A 10946-nucleotide genomic window follows, 5' to 3' on the forward strand; every position below is an offset into this window, starting at 1 on the left:
CTAAAAATAGTAGGATTGCTGAATTAGAAAAAGAACTACAAATGTTAAAAGAGCTGTATGAACAAAGACAAAAAGAAAAAGAAGAAAAAGATAGAGAACATAAATTACTGAACGAGATAAATCAATTTAAGGAAAAATTGGAAATAAAAAACAAAGAATTAGCCATTTTTAATTCTCCTCTATATTTTTCACATAAGTTTCTATACCATTGTTGTAAAAATTTTATTCTTGCTCCTAACGTATCTACTATTTTTTCTTCTTCCCAACTTTTTATTATTTTCGAACTAAATGGCTCGGGTAATTTATTAAAATATAATTTTTTTATCTCTTTACTTTCTTCTATACTATATGCTCCTTTGTAATAATATTCTTTAAATGCGCAAGTATATTCATCTATATAACACATATTACATATTGCTAATTTTAACATTAAATTTCTATTTGTATCTTTTTCTTCATCTTGTTCTTCTTCTATTGTTGTCGTACTACCAAATTCATCTTTTATAGCTGTTTCATATTTTTTTAATAATTCTATAGGTGTTAGTTTAGTTGTTGTTGATGAGGTTCCTTCTATAGGTTTATTAGTTCTTAATTACATTAATATCTAGTATTGACTCAAAATTAATAATCCATTTAAAATCTAGAAGAATGAAACACATACCACCTAATTATGATAAAATAAGATTTAAATATCCGCCAAGATATTATAAATATAATTTAAAATGAATAAAGTACAACAATACAAAGAATTAAAACAAATTATTTCTGAAAAACGTAAAGAATTAAAAATAAGAATAAAAAGACTAAAATTATTAGAACAGTTTACAGATATAATAGAAAAATCGGGAATAAGTCTAAGCGAAAAGAAAGCTGAAATTATGAAAAATCAGATAGAATTTTTAGGAATACAAATTGATAAAAGTGGAGTAAAAATGCAATAACATATAGTACAAAAAATAATAAATTCGAAAGAAGAATTAGATACAAAAAAGAAATTACAATCATTTTTAGGATTAGTAAACCAAGTAAGAGAATATATTGCTAATTACTTTTTACAAGTTTAGTAAACTTTGATGATTTGAATATCTCAATCATCAATGCCACATATACACGAACTAATTGAGGTTGGAACATGCTTGTTGTCTCTTGTGGCCATTCATACCACCCATGTCTATTCTATCTGCACATCAGAGGTGTTCCATAATCAGATCCTTTAAAAATAAATTAAATGGAAGAAAATTCAATAGATGTTTGTTGCCATGACATAATTTAGAGACTGAGAGAAGATTGCTTTTTATAGCTAGAAGACCAACAGTATAATTTAGTCTGAGTTTTTATTCGATGCATGTTAGTGTTATTAATATGAGAAATTAGAATGGTATTAGCATTTTCCATTGAGATCTCTTTGGGTCCATGGTAATCTTGAGAGGTGATTAAGCTAAGAGCATCAGTTATGAGGTGATGACTAGCCCCAGAGTCAACAACCCATGGATTGTTGTTAGAATTGAACGACATAATTAGCCCGAGCCTGAAAGTAGTTATGAGACTGAAATCTACACACTTTGGCAGAGTGATCGGGGCATCATAAGGTTTACAATATTGGAAATTGCCAATGTTTTGGGGCTGCGTTGGCAGTGTTGTCTGCGTTAACAACAATGGTATTTATGGCCAGTTTCATTCATACACTAATGAAGAATATATAGAAGCTGATATGACAACGAGTCTATACAACAACTAACCCATAAATGCCTTGATAACTATATCAACTTCAGAATATTTAGGAACAGAATTAAGCAGTAGAAGCAGATAAGATATGCGGAGGGAGCAATTGTATGAAAGTACAAAAAGATTGGGAAACTAATAGAAAAGCAGAGCCGTGAATATGAAAAGCCATCCCAAAACTATAACTGGAATGCGTGCTTTCAATTTCAATATGATTTCCATAGAGAAGCTCAGTACCAAGCACCACAATATCAAAAGGTGCTTACAACAAGAACTTTTAAATAGCTAAGGTAAAATAATAGTTTCAAAAAAGAGGTTTGCAATAGCAACAATACAAGAAGATCTTATTCACAGAATGCTGTCACAATTCAATTTAATCAAGGAATTGGTCAAGCTGAAGTCGCGGTACTGCCTTCTCCCATTCAAAAGGAAGCTGTTTCTAGGCCTACTACTACTGCTCGTGATCAGTCACTTCCCACTTCCTTTCTTAGGTCCAGTTAAGCAAAAATATTTCTCAATGCTTCTATTACTATATATGCTTTGTTTTTGTTTACACAGGTGAACCTGGGAAAAGCAAAGGTTAGTTACTCAGATTATGGATAGTTATCTATCCTCACACTGAAAAGAAGACATTTTGCATTATTGGTACATTTTAACCTGTTGTAACAAGTTACCAGCCTTTTCTTTTTCAGGTTACTCATCTTTCACTTATTATTAACAGTTAATGTTAGTATTATTATCTTTAAATGATAAAACTGTTATTGAGAAATTAGAAGGAGAAGAGGAAAGTTTGGGAACTAGTATCTTGATTATTCACTCAAGCTAGTGGAATTAAATAGTGTTACAAATAACGTAAATAAGGAAGGAAACTAATATGAATTTTACTTAATATTCTAAGTGCCCAATTATGAAGATTCCATGTCTATAATTCCATGTCTAACAACCTAATTATAGAGATATTCTTATATCGACGTTATAACGATATCATATTTAACAGTTGTGTATAGAAGTTGAACCATGTTATATCTTGCCTATGTGAATAGAACTTAATTACCCTATCCTACTGAATTCTGAACATAGACCTCAGACAATCCCTTATGCATGTGCGCAGCAGGTGATGTATGGGTATGTTCTATACTGACCAAAATTTTAAGCCGACTCACAAATCACCCAATCGAGAGTCTCTCATAGAAAAAGCATATTGAGCAATCTAAAATAGCCATAAATAAATAAATCAAAGATATAAGTAACAAGCATCAATATTCGCCACATCTACTTAAGAAGTCTTGCATGTTTGCTTTTGCTGAAACAACTGATAGATTTGGTGAGTTCTCAGGAAATGGATGATTAGATTTACTTAAATGAATCATGAACATGAACAATCATCCGTAAAAACCCGTTAAGCGAGTTTCACAAAGAGACTCCTGACTGAATACAAGATACAACGAACAGATAAATTAAGGAAAAGAGTAGATTATCATCTTTCCTTTTATACATGATTAATCAACATAGAGGCATACCACTTGTAGGGACTAAACCTATAAACCTTACCATACATGTGCCACTCTGCCAAGCAGCACTAGGAGGTAATTGGGAAAAGGCTTGAGAATTTTTAAGTCTGCACCTTGGTGCAACATCTGTCAAGATCACAAAAGGGTGGGAGACTGCTCTTCACATTGCAGCAGGGGCTAACAAGGTTCAGTTTGTCGATGAACTGGTTAAAATTATGAGTCAACTGGAACTGGAACTGCAAAACAAATACCGATAATACTGCACTATGCTTTGCTGCTGCATCTGGACCCACAAGGGTCGCAAAGGTTATGGTAATCAAAAATCGATTCTTGCCAATATTGAGGGGCAGCAAGGAAGTCACATCACTGCACATGGCTGCTCTACCAGGGCACGTAGAGATAGTGTGGTATCTCTACTCAGTGACAGATTATCAGTATCTAAGCAAAGAGGACTATATTAGCCTACTGATTGCAACTATAAACTCCACTTTATTTGGTATGAACCTTATAATGCTGTCGACAGATGTTGCTTTACATATACTTCAGCGCATGCCTGAATTAAGCATTGAACGAGATCAAAATGAATAAAAAGTACTCCATGTTTTAGCACGAAAGCCCTGGGCATTTTCGGAATAAACTGGAGTTGGAATCCGGCAAAGACTTGTTTACGCAAGTATCTGATTTCTATCCAAATCATAATGAATCAGATATATTTCTATTTATATATCACTAGATTAATGGAAATTTCTACCAGTAATAAATATGACCCTAAACTTGACACCAAATTATAAGCTTGATCTTAAACTTTGACAGTGCACAAATATGACCTCCGATCCTACGTGGCAAAACGCGTGTTCAACATGCAAAACTGGGCGCGTCCAGCTTAAAATTTAAGGGCATAATACATAAATATGACCTTAAACTTTGACAGTGCATAAAGATAACCTTTAACTATTCAAAACTGCACAAATATGACCTTTAAATGACTTTTCACTATTATTTTTCATTATTTTCGGTTCAAAGATGAAAATGACATCTAATTTCTTTTGTCATTGTGGAAAAAGAGCAATATTGATGATTTATTAATTAGGTGGATCAACCTCATACGAAAAAATCACGCGGGTATGTATATATATTATAATTTATAGAGCAGAGGGCGAATTTAAATTATATAATATATCTAAATATTATTTACTTAAATATTAAATTAAAGATAAAACTATATTAATAATAAAAAAATTATAGTTTTAATAATACGTTATTAAATTAATGTTATTAAGGATAGTAGCAGTAGTAAATTAACGTTATCAAATTTACGTAATTAAAATGTTATTAAATTAACATTATTAAAACATTATTAAATTAACGTAGAGGCGAGCCTACGTGGTTGCATGGGTTCACCCAAACCCCCTCGGTAAAAAAATTACGTTGTATACATATAAGGTAGAAAATGTATATTTATGTACATATATTAATGTTGAACCACATGAAATAAGGCACTTAGATAGCCCAGTGGTGTTATTTGCTCTTCTTGGGAGCTTCCTTCAGCGTACTGCGCGGGTTCGATCCCTGCTAGTGTTTGTTAATAATAATAAAAACGATTTCGTTTTAATACGAAAAGCAAAACTTTGACAGTGCACAAATATGACCTTTAACTATTCAAAACTGCACAAATATGACCTCTCTCCAAGTTAACCCTTTTAACGACGTGGCACCATGTGATTGGATTACCTTTCCACGTAAGCGCGAGTGAGACTCATGCATGGGGTTGCAAAATTGGATGTCATATTTGTTCAGTTTTTGAATAGTTAAAGGTCCTATTTGTTCACTATCAAAGTTTAAGGTCAAAGTTACGACGTGGCACCATGTGATTGGATTACCTTTCCACGTAGGCGCGAGTGAGACTCATGCATGGGGTTGCAAAATCGGATGTCATATTTGGTCAGGTTTTGACTAGTTAAAGGTCCTATTTGTGCACTATCAAAGTTTAAGGTCAAAGTTATAATTTGGTGTCAAGTTTAAGGTCATATTTATTTATTATCTCTTTTATTTTTATAAAAAAACATTAATGGGACATCCTATATATGTATCTGTTTATTTGCAGAATAGATCAAGAAACATGTCCAGTGGCTCAAGGGAAAAAAATAATACCAAGGATGTAGTACATTTCTTCCAGTTGAGACATTTATCTTCTTTGTAATAGCATTCCTGCAACCAACTGATCATAAACATTTTGAAATTGCAGTTTACCTGTTCATCATGAAGGGGAGCCTTGGAGTAACTGGTACAGTTACTGTCATGCGACCAGGAGGTCATGGGTTCAAGCCTTGGAAATAGTCTCTGACAGAAATGCAAGGTAAGACTGCGTACGATACACCCTTATGGTGGGGCCCTTCCCCGGACACTGCGCATAGCGGTAGCTTTAGTGCACCGGGCTGCCCGTTTTAGTTTACCTGTTCATCACAAGGGTAATTCAGCATCTATTGGAAACATTAGGTATGGTATATATTTTGTAGTTCCAAGTTCTTGATTATTATTCGTTGTTCTTCTGAAACAAATTACCTAATACAATTTTTCAACACTAGGAGACAAAAAATTTCTGGAGAGAATTAATACACTTACAAGCGCTTGAATTGGTAAAATGTTCATTGAAAGCAGTTCTCTTCTAGAATGCTTCAAAAATTGGGAACTTACATAGAAATCCTTCTCGGCTATTGTTTATAGCTGCAGAGTTGGGAAAATTTGAGTTCACAGTAGAGCTTATTCAGTCTTAACCAGATCTCATCTGGAAGGTTGATCAGGAAAGTTAGAGCATCTTTCACATTGTTGTCAGTCACCGCCAAGAAATGATCTACAAACTAATCTACAACATAGTATTACACAAAGATATAATTACGTCCTACAAAAGCCCTAACAATCAAAATATTTTACACTTGGCTGCAAAGTTGACTCCTACAAGTCAAATTGTTATTGTTTTAGGTGCCGCACTCCAGATGCAACGGGGAGTTATTATGGTTTAAGGTAATTTCCATGTCCGGAGAAATGCTGCTTTCCTTCAAGTTCAATTTCTTCCGATATTTCATAAGATATTACAACTTTTGCATGTCAAAGGAAGTTGAGACAATTGTTCAAGCCTTATACAAGGAGATGATAGACTCAAAGGGTCAAACTCCTAGAATGTTGTTCACCGAGGAACACAAGGAATTGGTCAAAGAGGGAGAGAAGTGGATGAAAGAAAATGCATCATCTTATATGCTTGTTGCTGCACTAATTACAACAGTAATGTTTGCAGCAATCCTTACCATGTCAGAAGAGAACAATAATGATACAGGCACCCCTGTTTTTCTAAAACATAAAACATTCATTCTTTCCGCTATGATGGATGCAATAGCATTATTCTCTTCAGTAATCTCTATACTGATGTTCTTATCCATTCTGTTGTTTTGGGTACACAATTTGTATGTTTGCACAAATACTTCAACACAAGTTCGAGGTTGTATCAAGAACACCTATGAATTTTAACAACCTCAACAAAAGTTCTACAAGAACTATCAAAGAAGTATGTTATTTAAAGAAATAAGATGAAGAAGAAATAGAACCAAGTCCTGCGATTTCACGGTGTCCTTAAGGAATTAATTCCTCTCAAGTACTCGAGGTTGTGAATTTTTTTCTCCCAAGATAAAATGGCTCACAATCTGAATGTGGTGGTACCTCAAACGTTTATATTCTTCAAACTCACTCAACGGCAGTACTCGAGGTTTCAGAATTTTTCCTCACAGGATAAAATGACTCACAATCTAAATGTGGCGGTACTTCAAACATTTAGATTCTTTGAACACATCAACGACGGATGATCACAAAAATTTTTTAGAAGTAGAAGAGTGTTTTTCAATCCTCAAAATTTTGTGCTTACCTATGGAAAAAATACAGGTATTTATAGCCATCAAGTGCCCCTTCAGAAAGGAAGCAATGGTTATTGGAAAGGTTTATCACTTTGAAACACTTTTCAAATGAATATAGGGTCGTGTTCCTTTTCACAATTCCATTAGATTGATTTGAATATGGGGCCGTAGTTTGATGAAAAATTCCGTTTTCTACACAAATTTATGCAAAAGGGAGATTCATATTATCCACCCCTATCACTTCCTATTGTTTTGAACTTTTTCTCTAACTGATTTTCAACTTTTTATTTCATATTGCCTAAACACATTAATTGCTTTATCCTTTCTGTTTAGCAAATAGATATAACAGTACCTATTGCAATCATCAATAAAAGTTATAAAATACTTTTTTCCACCACGAGATGGTGTTGACTTCATATCACAAATGTCAGTATGGATTAAGCCTAAGGGATTGGAATTCCATTCAACAGGCTTATACGGATGCTTAGCATACTTGGATTCCACACACATTTGACATTTTGATTTATTGCACTCAAAGTTTCGCAAAACTTCTAAGTTAATTAATTTTTGCAAAGTTTTGTGATTGACATGTCCTAATCATTCATGCCACAATTCATTAGACTCAAGCACGTAAGAAGAAATAGAACTTTTATTGATTTCAACTATTATTATATTCATCTTAAATAGGCCATCAGTGAGGTAGCCTTTTCCTACATACACTTCCCTTTTACTAATTACAATCGTGCCCAAAATAAATACACATTTAAATATATTTTCGTCAAGAAGTGATACAAAAATCAAGTTCTTTCTCAACTCTGCCACATAAAGGATGTTGTTGAGAGTCAACACTTAGCCTGACGTCATTTTCAAGCAAATTTTTCCTCTCCCTTCAACTTTTGTACTTGCGGAGTTTTCCATATAGATCTTCTATTTCCTTGAGTCGGAGTGAATGCATCAAATAAATCTTTATTGGTACAAATATGGTGGGTGGCACCAAAATCTATCCACCATTCTAGAGAATTTCCCACCATGTTACATTCACAAAGCATGACATATAGATTGTCCATTTCATTCTTGGATTTAGCCATATTCACTTTATCTTTCTTTTTACCTTTCTTTGGGACACGACAATCTTTTGACATGTGGCCAATATTGCCATAATTAAAACATTTCCTCTTCAATTTCTTCTTAGGTTGATTTCTTTGTTGTCCAGCTTTCTTATGCTTCTTCGAGTTGTTGGGGCCGTCTTCTACAATGTTTCCTTTACTCATTGTAGAATTTTATTTGACCTCCTCTTGATGACTTTTTTGTCTTTCTCAATGTGCAACCTCACAATGAGATCTTCGACTGTTATCTCCTTTAATTTGTGTTTCACGTAATTTTTGAAGTTTCACGTAATTTTTGAAGTCCATCAACAAATGTGGCAACTCCTCTATTATTGTAGCAACTTGAAAGGCCTCGTTCACAACCAAACCTATAATAAAGTTTATGTGATCATTAGGAATATTTTTAATATGTTCAAATAAGGTATTCACTATAGTCATACCTTCAGCAAGGATATCATGGATGATAACCTACAATTCCTGTACTTGAGATTCGATAGTCTTACTGTCAATCATTTTGTATTCAAGGAATCTTACAATAAAGAACTTCTTAGTTCCAGCTTCCTGAGTCTTATATTTCTTTTCCAACACATTCCACAACTCTTTTGATGTCTTCATTCTACTGTAAACATTGTATAAATCATCTTGGAGTCCACTTAGTATATAATTCCTACATAGAAAATTTGAATGTTTCCATGCCTCTATTACAATTAACCGCTCCTTATCCGAAGTTTCTTCGGGAAATTCAATCATCTTTAGATATAAATCTTTGAAGACACAAGGTTGTTAGATAGAAGAACATCTTTTATTACCACCGCTTAAAATCTATTCCAAAAAATTTTTGAGATTTTTTGCTAGTGCCATAGCAGGTGGCGCAGTTGTATGACTGGTTGTAGCAACATTCATTGCTGCCACACTTTTCACACCATCAGTTACATGAGCATCAATAGTCATCTTTCGTGTCAAAAAAAGACAGTCAACTTTAGTATATCAAAATACTAATTGCAAGTTTATAGTAACTTTAAACAATACTTGTTTTTAGTTTAACGGCAAAGTTTTTATGTCTTCCAATCGTTAACCGAATGAGCTTTAACTTGTGATGAAGGTTTTATTTCTTCAAATCACTTTTAAGTTCAAACAGAGTAGAAAGCATAAAGCTTTAATCTCTAGAAACCAAATAATACAGATTACAAAAAAGGTTAATTCTTTAAGATTGTTGTTTCGGGTATAAAATCTGTATGTTTGTATAAACACTTCAACACAAGTTTAAGACTTTATCAAGAGCACCTATGAAGTTTTATCACATTCACCATAAGTTCTACAAGAACTATCAAATAAGTATGTTATTTAAAGAAATAAGATGAATAAGAAATAGAACCAAGTCCTTCCATTTTACGGAGTGTCCTTAAGGAATTAATTCTCTTCAAATACCTGAGGTTGCAGAATTTTTTCTCCCAGAATAAAATGGCTTACAATCTGAATATGGAGGTACCTCAAAGGTTTAGATTCTTTGAACACACTTAACAACATATGATCACAAAGAGTTTTTAGAAGTAGAAGAGTGTTTTTGAATCCTTAAATTTTTGTGCTTAATTGTGGATAGAATGCAAGTTTTTATTGCCATCAAGTGTCCTTTTAGAAAGAAATCAATGTTTTACTGGAAAGGTGTATCACTTTAGAATAGTCATGTCTATCTATTCCAAAACAGTGTGTATTTTCTGAACTCTCACATCCGATCGAACATTCACCTTTTACAAAATAGTGTGTTATTTCCACCAAGTGTTGTGTCCCTTTTGAGTAACATTTCTGCATGCTTCTGCATGGCGTGTTATGGAGAAAAAAAATATTTTCATTTTTCTTGGATTTTTTTGGGACAAATAATTTCACTTATTTTTTAAAGTTTCAAATAAACTTTGTCTAAAATATTAATCTCATCGATCGATCATTTGACAAATCCAAATCTAAATTTAAAGTTGAGCGAGTGACGATGATGATGACATGATGCACCTCTTGGTTCTTACCCCACTATCCACTTGAAGGAGTGTTACTCAATAAAAATATATTAAAATTGCTTTCTCCTACCAATGTGGTTGAAGTGTACTTTCCTTAAGTGAGTACAATTTTCCTACATTTTCCATTTACACCAATTGAACCCAACACATTCTCACTTCACTCTATGTCGAAGAGGACTTCCTGTGTGCTTTACTAAAAAGATTAATCATTGGCATCATCACGCTCTTTGTTGCTATAGCAGTAATGCTGGTAGCATTTTGTTCAAATTTTTTCATCGTGCTTGGGTATCAAAAAGCCTGGGTTATCACCCCAGTGGAAGTACTTGCAAGTATTCTAATAACTTTATTCACATTTCTGCAATTTTGAAAAATCTTAGGTTTTGGTCCTCAGAAAATTTCCTGGATTTCTGTTCTCTAGACCTAATATGACTCATTGTTGGTGGGATGGAGTTTCGTCAATGAAATGGATAAATGTAAGACCCCGTGAAGTTCCCTCGTCGTTTAAGCCTTCCTAACGACTTGAGAAAAGTCTTACACTTAGAAAATTTGGCTAAGTGTTCCAACACTTAATTTATTTTTGAGCCTTTAACTTCGGGGATTTATTTGACAACCATCACGGTATCTGTTTCTCGATTTTCAAGTTGTGTTACAATGGGGCAAGTCAGTAATCCATCTCGGGTGAGTTTCGGAATTTTT

At 33.5% G+C, this 10946-nt stretch overlaps 1 pseudogene; it reads left to right on the forward strand.

Annotated features, from left to right (window-relative positions):
* Nucleotides 1–1813: 1813 nt before the first annotated feature.
* LOC107857961 lies at nt 1814–10617 on the forward strand (annotated as a pseudogene).
* The last annotated feature ends 329 nt before the right edge of the window (nt 10618–10946 follow it).

This window comes from Capsicum annuum, chromosome 2 (genome assembly GCF_002878395.1).
Source record: "Capsicum annuum cultivar UCD-10X-F1 chromosome 2, UCD10Xv1.1, whole genome shotgun sequence".
Lineage (NCBI taxonomy): Eukaryota > Viridiplantae > Streptophyta > Magnoliopsida > Solanales > Solanaceae > Capsicum > Capsicum annuum.